This window comes from Triturus cristatus, chromosome 1_1, assembly GCF_964204655.1.
Source record: "Triturus cristatus chromosome 1_1, aTriCri1.1, whole genome shotgun sequence".
Classification (NCBI taxonomy): domain Eukaryota; kingdom Metazoa; phylum Chordata; class Amphibia; order Caudata; family Salamandridae; genus Triturus; species Triturus cristatus.
In genome coordinates, this window is record NC_140579.1 from 102,130,438 (window position 1) to 102,149,376 (window position 18,939).

The 18,939-nt window shown below is 49.1% G+C and overlaps 1 protein-coding gene across 1 annotated transcript in view; it reads left to right on the top strand.

Annotated features, from left to right (window-relative positions):
- Window positions 1–2,948: 2,948 nt before the first annotated feature.
- Window positions 2,949–18,939, top strand: part of LOC146869633 (putative E3 ubiquitin-protein ligase MARCHF10) — a 461,326-nt gene continuing 445,335 nt past the window's right edge. The window contains exon 1 of the mRNA XM_085608984.1: window positions 2,949–3,078. The gene's annotated coding sequence lies outside the window, so the exon portion shown is untranslated. The remainder of the gene's footprint in view (window positions 3,079–18,939) is intronic.

Consider the following 18,939-nt stretch of genomic DNA (forward strand, 5'->3'; position numbering starts at 1 on the left):
TAATTTGTAAGTAGAAGCCCCGGGGCTCACAGTTTTGCACAGAAGGAGCTGCCACGGCTGCATAGTCTTGATTCCGCCACCTGTTTCCTTGTTCCACAACCTCCTGTCCCGTTCTCTTACTCTTGCATGTTCTTGCTTTGAACCTTCGTCACTTTTTTCGGCCTTTTTCTTCCTCCTTTGCTCCTTGTGTGTTTTCCACTCTCTTGCTTTGGATAAAAGTCTGACAAAGAAATATAAGTATTGGTCCCCAAAACTGAGTGCCGGTGCGCACCCCCTCACCCACTGGCTCAAATTAAGCAAGGTCTAGCCCATGTATAAATTAATTCCATTCTTCAACCTTGGTTCTGAGGTTTTTACAAGGTCTCCCTCTTCATCTCACATCTATTCTTTCACACTTGCTCTTAAGATGCATTTTAACTCTGCTTTTCGGTCAAATCTTTGGATAATTTATCTGATAACTTCGTAACACAAGGGTCCCATTACTGCCAGCAGGCCTCCAGATAATAGTGCAATCTATAAAGGTTTTAATAACATAATGTAATATAACAAAACATTTTGGCAAGAGAAGCAGGCTCTGACAACTTTCCCACTGCAGAACGAGTAAAGGATGGAAGCCACCAATTAACCTCAACCTTGTCTACCGGGGGAAGCCAGTAGTGATCCATAGCAGCAGGCCGGTGAAGACGGAGGCCACAAGGGTACGCAGTGACACATCGATACATAGAAGAGTCCTTCAGACTAGCAGGCCATGGTGACCCATGAAGACCCATGAAGAAGGAATAAAGCCTCCAACACTATCTCAACTTATGGGTGGAAAGTTACTTTTAATTGCCCTCCATCGATTTCCCAGGTCCCCTCAGATACATTTCATGGCAGTGAACAGGTTCTTTTCAAATGACATACAGGCCACTCAATTGATCTGGGTATATAAAAATCTTGAATAGGAGAGCATATCAGTTCTGTGTCTAAATGCCTTGTGCAAGATGTTACAAACTGCTGTATGTTGTGCAAAAGTGTCCCCTCTGGAAACCCTGTAGATCCAGTTAAAGTAAGTCACTAGAATATCCATTGCTGAAAGGTGCAGTCAAGGAAGAGCTATCAACCAATCTCAAGCCTATATACCTCTCAGGAGGCGCCCATAATAGGGAACTTCCATCCCGTGCACCAAAATTGCATTCCGGACCATATCCCTGACTGTGTGAACTGGTCGATCATGTGGGTATGACAAGCTGTCTACTTCCAAGAACAACAAGCATTGGCATAGCCAATAGGTCTTGCCTTTGGGACTTTATAAGTGTTTAGCCATGCAACAGTTGATGTTGTTGCACCAAGGATATTGTGCTGCATAACTAAATACTTATAAGGTCCAAAAAGCGAGACCTGTTGGCTATGCCAATGCTTGTTATTAAGTGACCTCAAAACACGATTCCTTCCCTAGAATGGGCAAGGCCCCTGAATAACGTAAAATAGGGCTAAGCTCGTCCTCCATTTTCTTGCCCCCCTACTCCTAGCTGAATGTAACTCTCAAGTCTCTCAGAACTCCATCTCACCAAACCCATGAACTCCATTCTGTCCATCCTTATTGTTTGCCTTTTGGTCTCTGCCTTTGTTCTAAAGAGGTGTGCATTGGAGGACATGTAGCCCTGCCACTTCCATGTTCAATGACTTGCAGAGTACTCCTAAAGCCTACCCATTTATCAGTCCCCTGCTTTCCTTGTTTCAGTTTTCCTGCACCTGACCTTTACTTCTGCACTGAGATTTCCCTCTCTTGCTTTTCCACTGACTCTAAAGAGGAGGTAAGCACTCTTCTGTCCATGTTGAAACCTGGCTTTCCCAATGAATTGTGCTGTGTGAGAATATTACAAGGAACATCTACTGCCAGTGTCTAGGAAATTGCCAATATTATCTATGCATTGTTCACAGCTGGACTTGTCCCCAAAGTTCGGAAAGCCAGTGTTGTTAGCCCTCTGCCTTCAAAAGATGGTTTGGATGTTCCAAATGTTTATAACTCTGATCTCATGGTGCTGTTACCCACTTTGGAAAAAAAGACAAAGCAAATAATCTGTGAACAACTTACCGACCATCTTGAAGAATTCAATGTTGTGTACACTCCTCTGTGAGTTTTTGTTCAAGTAGATAGATGGAATCAGTCAGGGCTTTGGTACTTAATGAGGTGCTTCATTAATATTGTTTGATACGATGTGGCTTAGCGAGGCTGATCCTACTAGATCTTGAATTTGACACAATCGTCCACTGTACCATCATTGAAAGGTTTGCTGATGTGGATCTCTCTAGAACCATATCAACCTGATTTAGAATTTTGCAAGTTTTTTTCAGGCCATTTTTAGTTTTTCCCTCTGTTTTATTGTAGTTGCCAGGTCGTCTGCTGTGGCGCCTCACAAGATTGTTCTATTCCCCCTGTGGGTTTCTTTAAGCCCTTTGTCTTATTAGATTAAAAAAAAATGGATTTAATACTTGTGCTCAATCATGTCGGAGGATGGTGATGAAGTTAAAAATTTCCCTCCCCCCCAAACATTTCTGCGGACGCCCATGCCTTCCTATTCTAAATTGTTGGCAGGTATTAGTTGTATAGGTAACCACGGTCAATCTAGAGTGAAATCTCAAACTCACCACTACTCCCTCTCCCGCAATCTCGCTGGTTTACAGTCCTGTATACAAGGGAATCAGGCAGCCAAGCGAGCTTAAATCGCCCCTGGGAACGCACCATCTTCGAACTGAAAGCGTTCACTGATCTACTATGCTTTGGCGCACGCGCTTAATGAGCGCACACCTCTGAACTCTACACGTGCACGCGCTCCCGTCAAACGCTATATTGGAGGACTCCATTGATCTGCGTGCTGGCGCCCGCCGTATGCGCATGCGGCCTGCGTCCTCATCAACACAAAGACACAGCCGCGCGGCGCGCTTCCGAGTATTCCAGTTGCCATGGGAGACGCTTAGACGCTTCTCCATGAAAAGGCTGCTGAGAAGGAAGAACAAAAGCGAGGGCAACGTCCCCCATCCCATCAAGACCTCTGCTGCAGACGGTCTGCACTCCCATCCTGGGGTCTGCGCCAGGTAAAAAAAAATAAGAGCAATAACAGATGCTACACTAAACCCGCGATGCTCCCTTTCTGTGATTAACAGCAGGTGAATAGAGTAATGGCCATGGCTGGAATGCCTCGAGCTTGGAATTCGTATGCGGTAAATACAGACTAATGGCAACCTCTCCTCCCGCCGTTATCGCTCAGCTTTCTTGACTGCGGAGAAAACAACGCCCTCCCACCTCCCCTTACTCCCCTCCCCATCTGCCATGGAGTCCGTCCTCGGTTTCCTAACAGATTAATACAAACAGTGCATCCAGCACCCCGGGAAACTCACATGTCCCTTTCTGGGACTCACAGTAGACAAGATACACTGCAGTGGTCCCATTCATTCCACCTTACTGTCGTGCATCCGAGCAGTCATACATGCCCCCATCACGTGGTTCTCTGCATGTAATTATAGAGAAATGCTGAAGATGTTATGCCTCACCACAAATAAGCCATCATAACTCCCACCATGAGGCAGAGGCTTCCCTGTCATCATTTCACACGTATTTATTATTTAATTATTTATGCATTTTTATATAGCGTGGACTTTACACAAAGGTGTCAGAGCGCTTCACAATAGGACCAGTTACGTTACATGAGGAAAATGTTACAAATGTACATGTTACTGAAGCAAATGAGCTACAAGAAGAGGTATAATACAGCAATAGATGTCAGTCACTCAAAAACACACTGGGATGACACTTGTACAGGCATAGAATACAAACTTTACAATAGTGAAAGAACTTCCTTGGGGGACTTGAAAGGGTGTGTATTAGTTCTGGAAGTGTCTTTGGAAGAGAAGAGATTTGAGGTCAGTTTTGAAGGTCTGGGTAAAGGTCGTGGTGCGGAGCTGCGGTGGAAGCGGGTTCCAGATTCTCACCGCATTGCCCGAGAAGGATTGAGCCATAGATCTCTCCCTTTTGTAAGTGGGAGGCTCAAGCTGTCATTTTTCCGCATTACGAGACGGTCTAGAGCCTCCAGAGATTTTCAGTTTATTCGCCAGGGAGCAAGGGGAGGAAGTGTGCAAGGCTTTATGGGTGATACAAACCGTCTTGTAGATTGATCTTGCCTCGATGGGAAGTCAACGGAGGGAAGACAAAATGGGTGTGATGTGGTCACTTCTTTTGGCCCCAAATATAAAACGGGCCGCTGAATGGAGAACAGATTGAAGAGGAGAAAGGTGGTGTTAGACCTGTCAGCCCTTTGGGTGGTCCCTCCTCATCATTATTTATTTTGTCCCACTTTTGCCTCAAACCCTGTTTGAATTTTTCCTTTTTGGGAACCACCAGACTTTTTAGTGTTGCTGCAGATTCAGGGAGCCATTTTAGCTACCCCTGAAACTTCTGTCTGAGGGCCTGGAGCACAAGATGGTGGCCACCTGTGACATCACCAGCATCCACTGGAACCTACCAGCACCTTCCAGAACATTCCAGGAGATTCCAGAACTCTGTGACAGTTGGAGACCGTTTAGAATGTTGGGAGGATAAGAGAGGCAGTTGGCAGTTGGAGCTGGCAGTTGGCACCTGACTGGTGAAGAGAGAGGAGCACAACAGTGAAGGAGGAAGGAGTGAAGCAGCAGGGGTGGAAACTTGTGCCTGGAGTGGGGTCCATAAACCCACCCTTGATACTTGTCCCTACTGATGGATCCCAGCCTATAGCCCTGTGTGGGAGGAAGACAGAAGAAACTTATCCTAAGGACCTGGACAGCAGGAACAGGCCTTAGAACCAAGAAAACAGCAAGATTCTGACCTGAGAACTGGTTTCCCTGGAATCGGGCGTCGAGTAGCCTGAAGACCTAGAGCCCGAGGTGGAGAAGCGGCGCTGACTGAAGTAGCAGACGTCGTACCCGGAGCCGCCTGAGGTCGTGAGAGGGCGCCGACGGAGGTCGTGAGGAATACCAGAGGTCGAGGAGGAAGTGAACCGAGGTCGAGCGAGCGGCGTCATCGGAGGAGTGAAGTCCGCCCTCCGGAGTCGTCGGAGACCGAGGTAGAGGAGCACCGGAGGTCGGGAGTGAGGATCGCACTCCGGAGTCGCCCGGAGCCTGTGAGGAGGAGCACCGGAGGTCGGGGGTGAGGATCGCACCCCGGAGTCGCCGGAAGTCGACATCGAGGCCAGGCCGGCCGACGTCATCGGAGCCGAGAGCGCCATCGGACCGGAGCCGCCCGAAGTCGACATCGTGAAGAGACTGCCCGACGCCGTCGAATCGGAGGTCGAGATCGAACCGAGGCCACCGACATCGGACCGGAACCGCCTGCCGGCGTCGTCAAAGAACTGACATTGTGCCGAGGCCGCCGAGACCGAACCGGAACCGCCTCACGGCGTCGACACGACTCCAGCGGCGTCGGAACATCAGAAAAAGGGCAGTAAGTGGAGTAGAGGGCGCCTAAGGCCCTGTGGAGACCTGAGAGACGGCTCTAAGGGGCTAGGGAGGTGCTGAAACCAACCTGACTGTGCCTGGGGTGAACTGGGACTAACCTAGAGAGGTTGTGTGGAGAGAGAAAGCCAGGGCACTGGTATTCCCCCCTTTGATCTACCTCAGCTTAGGCCTCAGCCTTGTCCCAGCCAGGGAGTAGCCCCCCCTCAAGCCTTCCACAACCCTACAAGCTGTGCCTGGGCCAAATCAGCCCTTAAGAATTGAAGTGTCATCTGATTACATGAGTGTTGCTGTATACTTTTAATTATTTATTGGGGGTACTGTATTTATTGAATTTTTACCTATTTATTGCTGCACTATACTTATAGGTCCACAGGACTTGACGGTGTACAATATTTATTGGTACAGTATTTATTGCCTCAAAGTATTTAATTGTCTGTATATATTGCACTTGTATTTATGCCCTGTTATTTATGATCACCCCTATTTATTTCATCAAACAGCCAATATTTATTTGACCTGCACTAATTGAAACTTGTATATTGTGATTGACCTATTCATTTTTCCAATCAGCAACTAAGAGAAAAAGATAAAGAAAGAATATTTTCATAATTTTTACGGTGTAGAGTCGTTTTTGGAACGGATGCACGCATGGTTATTGTATGGGTATATTGTATGCTTAGCACTGCGCCTGTTCCCTGACCACTCGAGCCAAGCTACCACAGTGTGTTCGGGGAGTCCACCACCACCCTGCGGAGTGGGAGTGGGCTGTTTCCAACATAAATTGGTGGCAGCGGTGGGATAGAGCTGTGCCTACATATACTCAACAATAACTGTGGGTAGTCCATAGGCCTACACCGGGAGTTTTCTCAAGAGCGGCCTTCCTAATTGTGGGTTTTTGTTTTTTCCAAATTTACTCTGGTGGTGGGAGGAGGTATTACTAAAGGTACCCCCCTACATTGTTACTGCACAAAACCTGTCCTCTAACCTGAGTGGGCAAGATGGAGTTTGTACTAGAAAATCTAGAAACGTACACTGTGGCCCAACTCAGGGAGTTTTGCCAGCGGGAGGGGGTGTACTGTCCCCCAGGAGCAAAGAAGGGTGCACTCCAAACCAGCTTAAGGGCTTGGGGGGAGGCACGCCGAGAAAGCAAGGCTGAGGAGGAAGACAGGGATGGAGAGCCTGACCCCGAGGGGGCTGAGATGTACCAACCTGAGGTGGGGAACCTGTCAGCAGGGCCCAGGACACTTTCTAGGAAGGGCAGCACTGTCTCTAGCGGGGGCTTATCCAGCGTGGAGTTAGCAGATCGGAGAGAGAAAAGACAGCTCACATGGGATTTAGCAAAGCTGGAGAAGGAGAAGGAGGAACAGAGGTTGGCTCATGAGACGGAGAAAGAGAGGATGGCTCATGAGATAAGGCTGAAAGAGATAGAGCTTCAGATCTTAAGAATTGGGGCACCAACTGTTCCTAATGGTGGCAGCAAAGACCAAGAAATCACCAGGGAATCCAAACCTTACCTGCCAAAGGACATAGTAGCTAGCTATGGGGCGGGTGACGACATCGCCAAGTGGCTAGCAGCCTATGAGGTCTCGTTGAGGGCCCATGGGGTTCCAGTGAAGTATTGGGGAGGAGGATTGTATAGGTACATGCCTCCAGCTGGTAGGGATGCTTTATTGGCCCTCGAAGAGGATGAGCAGACCCACTACCCCACCATGAAACTGGCGCTCATCAGAAAGTTTGGACTAACACCTGAAAAGTACAGACAGAAGTTCAGGGGTAGTCACAAACTGGGCACACAGAATTGGGTGGACTTCCTGGACTATGCAAAGAAGGCACTGGAAGGTTGGATTCAGGGCAGTGAAGTAAGGAACTACGAGGAGCTGTTTGACCTAGTACTGAAGGAACACCTACTCGAGAAATGTTTCCCTGAACTGCGGCAACACCTGGTGGATAGCAAGCTGACCAGCCCCCGGAAGCTTGCTGAGGAGGCGGACATTTGGGCCAGTACCCGGGTGTCCACAAGGGGGACTGGAGGGGATACTCAAAAGGCCGGACAGGGCGCCCCCCAGAAGAAAGAGGGAGGGGAAAAGAAAAAGGAGTTCTCCAAAGGCCCCCAAAATAACTTCCAAGGGAAGGGAACAGGATTCACCTCTAAGGCTAACCCACCCAGAAACCCTAATCCTGGCCAGAGTCAGCAGCCAAGGGTTGTCCATTGCTACGAGTGCGGTGGCGTTGGACACTATAAAGGAGATCCGAAGTGTCAGAAACGATCACCCCCTCCCACTGGAGGAAAGCCCCCCGGAGTAGCTAGTGTAGTGCTCGGGGAGGAGATGCCCTTAACTAAGGGAAGGGAGTGGGCGGGTGTCACTTTAGTGTCCCTGGGAGAACGGGAGATGGTTCCTAAGATCCAGGTGCCCGCAAATACCGCAAAGTATGGGCAGTGGATCACCATCAACGGCCAAAGGGGGGAGGCTCTGAGAGACACAGGAGCCAGTATGACTATGGTGCGTAGCCAACTGGTGTCTCCAGAGCAGGTAATTCCCGATGTACTCCACCCAGCCGCGATGGCTGACGGCAGAACAGGTCACTATCCAGTGGCCGAGGTTCCCTTTGAATGGGGGGGGGTTGCAGGTTCACTTCGAGTTGCCGTAAGCCCTGCCGTGCCAGTCGATTGTCTGCTGGGCAATGACATGGAGCACAACGCTTGGAAGGAGGTGGAATACCGGACTCACACCGAGATGCTGGGTACACCTGACTGGGCCTGTGTTAGCACAAGGTCCGAGACTACCCGAAGAGGGAGTTCATTCCGGCTGGAGCCTGGAACAAAGGCCCAGCCAGCTGCCAGTCAAGGGAAGAACCGAGGACAGGAGGAGCCTGCCTCGGCGTCTCCACCCCGTAGGACGGATAGGCCACCGGAGGTGGTGGACCAGGAGTCTGCGGAGGGGGACGTTACCAACCTGGAGGACCTACCCATCCCGGCCGAGTGGCACGTGGAGGGAGGCCCGTCCAGGGAGGAATTCTGCCAGGGCCAGAGGGAGTGCCCTACCCTTGAGGGGCTGAGGCGACAGGCCGAAGCCCAGGCAGCAGGGAACGTTGAAGGGAACTACAGTGTTTACTGGGAGGATGGCCTCCTCTACAGTGAACCCAAGGCACCCCTACATGGATCGTCACGAGCCTTGGTAGTTCCTCAACGTTATCGAGCCTTCCTTTTAGAGTTGGCTCACGAGATACCATTGGCAGGACACCTGGGGCAAGACAAGACCTTCGCCCGTCTTGTCCCACACTTTTATTGGCCTCAGATGAAAGTGTCGTCCGATACCTACTGCCGGACATGTGTGTCTTGCCAAGCCAGTGGGAAAACAGGGGTGAAGCTGAAAGCTCCCCTGGAACCACTTCCTGTCGTTAGCACCCCCTTTGAAAGGGTGGGCATCGACATTGTGGGTCCATTAGATCCGCCAACTACAGCTGGTCACAGGTTTATCCTGGTTCTGGTGGATCATGCCACACGGTACCCAGAGGCAATACCTCTGAGGACCATAACAGCACCTGTTGTGGCTAGGGCCCTGATGGGAATCTTTACCCGAGTGGGTTTTCCCAAGGAAGTTGTGTCCGACAGGGGGACCAACTTCATGTCAGCATATATGCGGGCAATGTGGAAGGAGTGTGGAGTGACCTACCGGTTCACAACTCCTTACCACCCCCAGACCAATGGTCTGGTGGAAAGGTTTAACAAAACCTTAAAGGGCATGATCAGAAGTCTGCCTGAAAGCCTGCGGAGGAAATGGGACGTCCTCCTACCCTGTTTACTTTTTTCCTACAGGGAAGTGCCACAGAAGGGAGTTGGCTTCAGCCCCTTCGAGCTTCTGTATGGGCACCCTGTACGTGGACCTCTTAACCTGGTGAGAGACGGATGGGAAAGAACTCCCAGAAAGCTCCCCCAGGATGTGGTGAGCTACATGCTGGCCTTCCGGAGCCAAATGGCTAAGTTGTGGAAGCAAGCTTCTGACAACTTGGAAGCCAGCCAAGCAGTGATGAAGGCGTGGTATGACCACAACGCTCACCCGGTGGAGTTGGAGCCTGGCCAGAAGGTGTGGGTGATCGAACCAGGAGAGCTTAGTGCCCTCCAGGATCGCTGGTCAGGACCCTTTGAGGTGTTGGAGAAGAAGGGTAAGGCTACCTACTTGGTGGACCTGAAGACCCCTCGTCAGCCCCTGCGGGTGCTGCATGCCAACCGCCTCAAACCCCACCACGAGAGGCCCGAAGTCATCTTGATGATGGTGACTGACGGAGGAGAGGACGTGGAAAGCGAGCCTCTCCCTGATCTGTTTGCGTCTCAGGAAAAGGATGGGTCGGTGGAGGGAGTGATTCTCTCCCCATCTCTAACTCCTGAACAGCAGGAGGACTGTCGCCAGGCCCTGGGGCAGTACTCTGCGTTGTTCTCCCTTGTCCCGGGTAGGACTCACCTGTGCGTCCATGACGTGGACACAGGAGACAGCCCACCTGTGAAGTCCAAGATCTACCGGATGTCAGACAAGGTGAAGGCCAGCATTCATAGTGAAGTCACTAAGATGCTGGAGCTAGGAGTGATTGAACCTTCTAGCAGCCCCTGGTCCAGTCCGGTGGTGTTAGTACCGAAAGCTGCACCACCGGGTGCCCAACCAGAACTGAGGTTCTGTGTGGACTACCGGGGACTGAATTCAGTGACAAAGACTGATGCTCATCCGATCCCTAGGGCGGATGAATTAATTGACCGGCTGGGAGCTGCCCAATATCTAAGTACCTTTGACCTTACTTCGGGGTACTGGAAGATCTCTTTGACTGATGGAGCAAGGGAAAGGTCAGCCTTCTCCACGCCCAATGGCCACTACCAGTTCTGTGTGATGCCCTTTGGGCTCAAGAACGCACCTGCCACGTTTCAGCGCCTGGTAAACCAGATCCTCACCGGGATGGAGAGTTTCTCTGCTGCTTATCTGGATGACATAGCCGTCTTCAGTAACAGCTGGGAGGATCACTTGCGTCACCTGCAAGCTGTTCTCCAGGCCCTGAGACAAGCTGGATTGACGATCAAGGCCAGCAAGTGCCAGATCGGGCAGGGGTCGGTAGTGTACCTTGGACACTTGGTGGGTAGGGGAACGGTGCAACCCCTCCAGGCGAAGATCGAGGCCATCATGGCCTGGGAACCCCCCAAGACACAGACTGAGGTCCGAGCATTTTTGGGCCTCACGGGATATTACCGCCGCTTCGTGAAGGGGTACGGTACCATCGTAGCCCCCCTCACGGAGCTCACGTCCAAGAAACAACCTCGACGGGTAGTCTGGACGGAGGCTTGTCAGCAAGCCTTTGAGAGATTGAAGAAAGCCATGTGCGAGGCCCCGGTCTTAAGGGCCCCAGACTTTTCCAAGAAGTTCATTGTCCAGACAGATGCATCAGAACATGGCATTGGGGCAGTGTTATCGCAACTCAACGAAGAGGGTCTGGATCAACCCGTGGTCTTCCTATCCCGGAGACTACTTCCCAGGGAACAGAAGTGGAGTGCAATAGAGCGTGAAGCCTTTGCAGTGGTATGGGCTCTGAAGAAGTTGCGGCCATACCTGTTTGGCTCGCACTTCCTAGTTCAGACCGACCACAGACCCCTTCGTTGGCTGATGCAAATGAAGGGGGAGAATCCCAAGTTGTTGAGGTGGTCTATTTCCCTACAGGGGATGGACTTTCAGGTGGAACATCGGCCTGGAGTGGACCACGCCAATGCAGACGGTCTCTCAAGGTATTTCCGCCTTAGTGATGAGAACTCCCAAGGGGTTGGGTAGCTCTCCCCACTTTCAGCTGGGGGGGACGCGTGTTAGACCTGTCAGCCCTTTGGGTGGTCCCTCCTCATCATTATTTATTTTGTCCCACTTTTGCCTCAAACCCTGTTTGAATTTTTCCTTTTTGGGAACCACCAGACTTTTTAGTGTTGCTGCAGATTCAGGGAGCCATTTTAGCTACCCCTGAAACTTCTGTCTGAGGGCCTGGAGCACAAGATGGTGGCCACCTGTGACATCACCAGCATCCACTGGAACCTACCAGCACCTTCCAGAACATTCCAGGAGATTCCAGAACTCTGTGACAGTTGGAGACCGTTTAGAATGTTGGGAGGATAAGAGAGGCAGTTGGCAGTTGGAGCTGGCAGTTGGCACCTGACTGGTGAAGAGAGAGGAGCACAACAGTGAAGGAGGAAGGAGTGAAGCAGCAGGGGTGGAAACTTGTGCCTGGAGTGGGGTCCATAAACCCACCCTTGATACTTGTCCCTACTGATGGATCCCAGCCTATAGCCCTGTGTGGGAGGAAGACAGAAGAAACTTATCCTAAGGACCTGGACAGCAGGAACAGGCCTTAGAACCAAGAAAACAGCAAGATTCTGACCTGAGAACTGGTTTCCCTGGAATCGGGCGTCGAGTAGCCTGAAGACCTGGAGCCCGAGGTGGAGAAGCGGCGCTGACTGAAGTAGCAGACGTCGTACCCGGAGCCGCCTGAGGTCGTGAGAGGGCGCCGACGGAGGTCGTGAGGAATACCAGAGGTCGAGGAGGAAGTGAACCGAGGTCGAGCGAGCGGCGTCATCGGAGGAGTGAAGTCCGCCCTCCGGAGTCGTCGGAGACCGAGGTAGAGGAGCACCGGAGGTCGGGAGTGAGGATCGCACTCCGGAGTCGCCCGGAGCCTGTGAGGAGGAGCACCGGAGGTCGGGGGTGAGGATCGCACCCCGGAGTCGCCGGAAGTCGACATCGAGGCCAGGCCGGCCGACGTCATCGGAGCCGAGAGCGCCATCGGACCGGAGCCGCCCGAAGTCGACATCGTGAAGAGACTGCCCGACGCCGTCGAATCGGAGGTCGAGATCGAACCGAGGCCACCGACATCGGACCGGAACCGCCTGCCGGCGTCGTCAAAGAACTGACATTGTGCCGAGGCCGCCGAGACCGAACCGGAACCGCCTCACGGCGTCGACACGACTCCAGCGGCGTCGGAACATCAGAAAAAGGGCAGTAAGTGGAGTAGAGGGCGCCTAAGGCCCTGTGGAGACCTGAGAGACGGCTCTAAGGGGCTAGGGAGGTGCTGAAACCAACCTGACTGTGCCTGGGGTGAACTGGGACTAACCTAGAGAGGTTGTGTGGAGAGAGAAAGCCAGGGCACTGGTATTCCCCCCTTTGATCTACCTCAGCTTAGGCCTCAGCCTTGTCCCAGCCAGGGAGTAGCCCCCCCTCAAGCCTTCCACAACCCTACAAGCTGTGCCTGGGCCAAATCAGCCCTTAAGAATTGAAGTGTCATCTGATTACATGAGTGTTGCTGTATACTTTTAATTATTTATTGGGGGTACTGTATTTATTGAATTTTTACCTATTTATTGCTGCACTATATTTATAGGTCCACAGGACTTGACGGTGTACAATATTTATTGGTACAGTATTTATTGCCTCAAAGTATTTAATTGTCTGTATATATTGCACTTGTATTTATGCCCTGTTATTTATGATCACCCCTATTTATTTCATCAAACAGCCAATATTTATTTGACCTGCACTAATTGAAACTTGTATATTGTGATTGACCTATTCATTTTTCCAATCAGCAACTAAGAGAAAAAGATAAAGAAAGAATATTTTCATAATTTTTACGGTGTAGAGTCGTTTTTGGAACGGATGCACGCATGGTTATTGTATGGGTATATTGTATGCTTAGCACTGCGCCTGTTCCCTGACCACTCGAGCCAAGCTACCACAGTGTGTTCGGGGAGTCCACCACCACCCTGCGGAGTGGGAGTGGGCTGTTTCCAACAGGTGGGATTTGGGGAGGCCAGTAAGAAGAGAATTGCAGTAGTCCAATCTAGAGAGAACCTGCGATTGGACCAGGGTTTTAAGGTCTTGCTCCGGGAAGAAGCGTTGAATCCCCCAAAGAAGGCGCAGTTGGTATTGAGCATTCTCTGCAATGGAGTTGATGTGGGAGAGTAGATTGTGCCTTTTGTCGAGTAAGACACCAAGGAATTTTGCGCGGTCGACAACGATAGGTTTATTGTTACGTAGATTCTACTGATCCATCCACGATTGAACAGGAGTGTGGAAATGTGCTTTTCAATGAGCATACCGGTGCAGGGGTCACCCTTCTCTGTCCACGGGTCCTTAGACCAACAAAATAGAGATTGGCACTGAAGCTGGAATTCAAATAACAAGTTTACTATTCACTCATGAGTGGGACTACATCCACACAGCACTCTCAAGTGCTGCCTGAGGTAGTACATTGAAGTCACAGAACACAGGCCTTATATACAGCTTTTTCTGCACTGGTAAGCATGTGGATACAAATAGAAGGTACAGGCCTACACAGGAATAGTTACCGACAAACATGGGCCGATGGGAAATCCCTTAGTCAGCAAAGTGGTAGGGGGAGCAGGAGTGCTTATGGCAGCACTAAGAGATTGACAGTTGAGTCTGAGACCAGGTGTTCTGGCAGCTACAAACTCTTTAGCAAGCATATTGCTTTTAGCTGAGTCAGGAAGTCAACTAAAATAGACAGCACAGGCAGGGAAAAAGACAAGCAGCAGAGGATGGGAGAATTACAACGCCAACAAAATGGATGCCATAACCAAGATGGCTTCAGCTTATGCTAACAGAAATTATTTCAAATTTCCACAGACGACCCTTTTAGCATATGCTGAAGACGCCTGTGCTTTTGAGGGAGTACGGAAAACATTGTGCACATCTATCTGCATTAATTCAGTAATTTCTTGGTCCACTGCCAAACGAGCATTTACATTTCTGACATTTCTTTAGTCGGTATACATGAGGTACAAGTAGAAATACATAGGGAACAGAGTATTGGGCCACATTGAATACATAGGCAACAAGTAAAAAGAATAGCAAAAATTATACATAGCGCTGACAATAGTTTCCAACACCATACAGTAAACATGTTCCATAGCCATCCAGTCAAAGTCCAAGTCCCTGAATCCTGGTGGATTTCAGTGGCTATTTTGTGCATCTGCTCATGATAAGGAAGAGTAAAGTAATGATGTTCAATGGGGACAGGAGTAGTAGCAGTCAATAGATTTCAGACAAGAGCTACTTCCTCTACAATCCATGTTATTATAGCATCAGTAACAAAAGTCAAGGTAAGTCCAGTAACAATCATTGTTCTTTTTCTACAAACTCTTGCAGCAGTTGGTTTCTTCTCCTTAGGCATATTTATTTCGTCGACAAACAACAGTACAGATGGTGCCCTAAGGTCCTGGGCAGGCGTTGGTTTCTTCACTAACGTTGAGACGAGTAGTCACTAATAGATTACCCCCCTTTGTAGTCAGTCTTTAACCACCCAGGACAGTGGCTCAAACAGTATTTTTCAGCAAGTGTCTTTCTTCCTGGGTCGCAGCTGATATCGGGATGTACCAGGAATCGTGTGGTCCGGGAAGACTTCCTCAGATCCTTCAGGTGACGTGGCTTGTCCTTTCTCGGTGACCTGGATATCGCGGTGATCTGCCAACGCAGCTGGGCTCACTAGGTCTTGCAACACTGACAGTGTGACGCATGGACCCAGTTTTTCCGGTTCGTCACTTAAACTGCTGTCCTGGTTGCCAGCAGCACCTGCTCAGGGCTTCGCCATCTCGGTGCTAGGGAGCTGGTCCTCTGGAATGACTTTGCGACCACAAAGTCACCAGGGCGCAAGCAGTGGCCCTCACCTTGCGACCTGTCTGGAAGAGTCTCTCGAATCTGTTGATAAATAGAAGACAAACTGTCAGTCAACTGAGACAAATAGTCATTCATCAATACAAAGGGTACATCATGTATAGGGTGTGGCTTAGGAATCCCCCAAATATTCATTGGCCTTCCGAAAACCACCTCATACGGTGTGAGGCCAGATCATGTATGTGGTATTGATCTAATGGATAGCAATGCTAAAGGCAGTGCATCAGGCCATTTCAAAGATGTGGAAGCCTGTACCTTGGCCAATTTTAATTTCAGGGTAGAATTGTAACGTTCCACTAGTCCTGTTGATTGTGGGTGAAAAGCAGCATGAAACTTCTGCTTGGTTCCCAATCCTTTCATGAGATAATCAACAACTTGCCCAATGAAATGGGGTCCGTTGTCACTCCACAAAACTCGGCAAATGCCGAATCGGGGAAAGAACTCCTTTAGGAGCACCTTTGCTGTAGTAAGAGCTGTATTATCTTTCGTAGCGTATTCCTCCACCCATTTACTAAAGGCACAAACCACTACCAAGACATACTTCAGGTTGTTACAGCGCTCAAGCTGGATGTAATCCATTTGCAGGACCTCAAAAGGTACAGTAGGTATTGCACACCCTCCTGTTGGAGTTTGTGTTCCTTTTCCAGGATTATACTGGAGACAGATCAGACAGGACTGGACTATTTTCTCAGCCGTACCGACAATTACTGAATGATCCCACACTTGCATAAGTTGCTTTGCTATTGAGGATGCTCCAACATGTGCCAGCCCATGTGCCATGTGAATCATAGGGTGTAAATAGGCTGCGGGTAACTTCCATTTTGTCATTTCTTTATTCCTCCAACAGCCCTCATCATCCAATGCTGCCGCCTTAGACCATTGGTCTAATTCTTCAACAGAAGCAGATTGTTGCATGTTCAGCACTTCTTGCCTGACATCATGCCAACGTTCAGCCTGTGATTTGACTACATACATAGATGTGGTATTTCGCTGCATTGCAATCTCTCGAGCAGTGTGATCCACAAAGGCATAGCCTGCCCCTATTTTATCGATCACTTTCTTATGTGCGCTACATTTAACAATTGCCACTTTCTTAGGGTAGGTCAAGGCAGTAAGGAGATTATGTACCAATTCCCCATGCACTATTTGTGTCCCATGTGAAGTGAGAAAGCCTCTTTCTTTCCATAGCTGCCCGAAGTTATGAGCCACGCCAAAGGCGTATTGGCTTTTCAGTGTAAATGTTAACAAGCAAATCTGTACTAAGCTCACATGCTCTTGTCAGTGCTATCAACTCGGCTGCTTGAGCTGACTTCTGTGGGATACGAGCTGTCTCAACTACTGACTGAAGTGTAATTGCATAAGCTGCAGATGTAGTGCCATCAGGCAGCTTCAGGCAAGAACCATCAACCCATAGTTCTCCATTAACATTAGAGAGAGGCATATCTTGCAGGTCAACACAACCCTTTGTGTGTTCTTCAGTAAGGGATATACAATCATGTAGCTCTTGTGACTGAGACTGGGTAGCTGGATGTGGCAATAATGTAGCACGATTCAGAGTCAAACATCTTTTCAACATGATATGAGGGGCCAAAAGTGTCAATTCATATCCTGTCAAGCGAGCACTAGTCAGATGCTGTGTCTTTGTTTGATTTAGCAAGGCATTGACTGAATGAGGTACTAACACAAACAATCTATGTGACAAGACTATTCCCTCACTCTGACGTATGGACACAGCTGCTGCTGCTACCGCTCGGAAACAACCAGGCAGCGCACGGGCAACTGGATCAAGGACAGCTGAGAAATATGCCCAAGGACGTTGTTTGTCACCTTGGGTCTGTGTTAAAACCGAGAGGGCACAACCTATCCTCTCGTGTACATACAGTGTGAAAGTCTTAGTGTAGTCTGGAGTTCCTAATACTGGTGCAGAACAAAGCGCTTGACGTAGCTGTTGGAAGGCATTCTGGCATTCAGTAGTCCATGGGAGAGGCATCTGAGTGTCTTTAGTCAAAAGGGCCAACAAGGGTTTAATAATGTACGAGAAATTAGGGATCCACTGCCTACAAAAGGAAGTAAGGCCAATCAATGCAAGGACGTCCTTCTGAGTACGGGGCAAAGGGGTGTCTAAAATGGTCTGAATGTGGTCTGGTGTGAGTGCACGTCCCTCCTTAGACAGGAGGTGACCTAAATAGGTAACCTGCTGTCTACAAAATAGCAATTTCTTCCGAGAGACTTTGTGACGATGAGAAGCAAGAAATGACAATAATGACAGTGTTCCTTTTTTACACTGTTCAGGGGTATCGGCAGCCAACAAGATGTCATCGACATATTGAATAAGAGCCAGGTACAGGAAAAGAATCAGGCTGCCTTTTCAATGCTTGACTATAAATGCTAGGACTCTCTGTATACCCTTGTGGAGCTCTACAGAATCTGTATGATCTATTATTCAAAGTGAAGCCGAACAAATAACGACTATCAGGGTGAATAGGTATTGAAAAGAAAGCATTCTTCAAATCAATTGCACTAAATGTAGAGGCAGTAGGAGGAACCATAGTAAGAAGTGTCGTGATGTCAGAAACTACCGGGTATTGGGGCACCACAATTTTATTAATCTCTCGTAAATCAATAATGAATCTGTAAATTTTAGTGTCTGTCTCTTTTCAAAATAGGAAGGATAGGGCTATTCCAAATGTTATAATGGACTTCTTCCACAGCCCCCACCTTGATCAAATCCTGAACAATATGCATCAATGCTTGTTCGCCTTCCCGAGATATTTTATATTGGGGCAATCGAGGCAATGAAGCACCTTCCTTCACTTGAATATGCACTGGTGGAATAACCATTTGTCCCACATCAGTATCTGATGTAGCCCATAAAGTACTAGGTAAAGATGCCAGAGCAATATCTTCTTTAATGAGACAAGACCTCTCAACCATTGGATAGTTATCATTTAAAATAACACGCACACCTTCTGGGGAACAACGTATTGTAGCACGAAAATGTTTGAGCATATCGACACCTACAATGTTATCCGTCATGGTAGGGGAAAGCAAAAATGGACATGCTGCAGTGAATTTATCAAGACTAAATGCAAGTGGCTGTGACAGTGGGCTAGATGTAGGTGTCCCATCGAATCCTATTGATGTTATCATTGCGCCAGACAGGGGAGCCCTAGGAACTAATTTTTTAGACAGATCACTATGAGTAGCTCCTGTATCAACCAGAAACCGATCAGTAGAGCCCAAGACATTTGCATCAACATCAGGACCTTTCTAATCTACTGGGACCTCAACCGGTTCCTTGCCCCATCCTAGGCATTCCTATGCATAATCAGAATCCCGAAGACCATCAGCCGAATAATATGACATTTGATATTGATTCCGTCTGTCAAAAGTATTAGAATAATTTGGCCCGTGTTCAACTGCCTCAAACCTGGGACTATTTCCTATTCCTCCCCTATTTCCTGAATTCCCTGGGTGTCCTCTCATACTTCCTCTACCCCGTTGATACTGCTGACCTCACAAAAGGGGGCACCCAGAACGCCAATGTCCAATCTCTTTACAATAAGCACACTGATCAGAAGACTAAGTTGATCGAGAGAAAGGGGGTACTCCAGGGGTATATACTGCACGTCCACCTCTACCACCACCTCTGAATGGTCGACCATATACTTGAGCCAACATAACCTTTATCTTTAAGTCCTTAACCTTCTTATCCTCTTTGCCTTTTGCTTCCAATTCCTGACGCTCATAATACTGGGCCATAGTC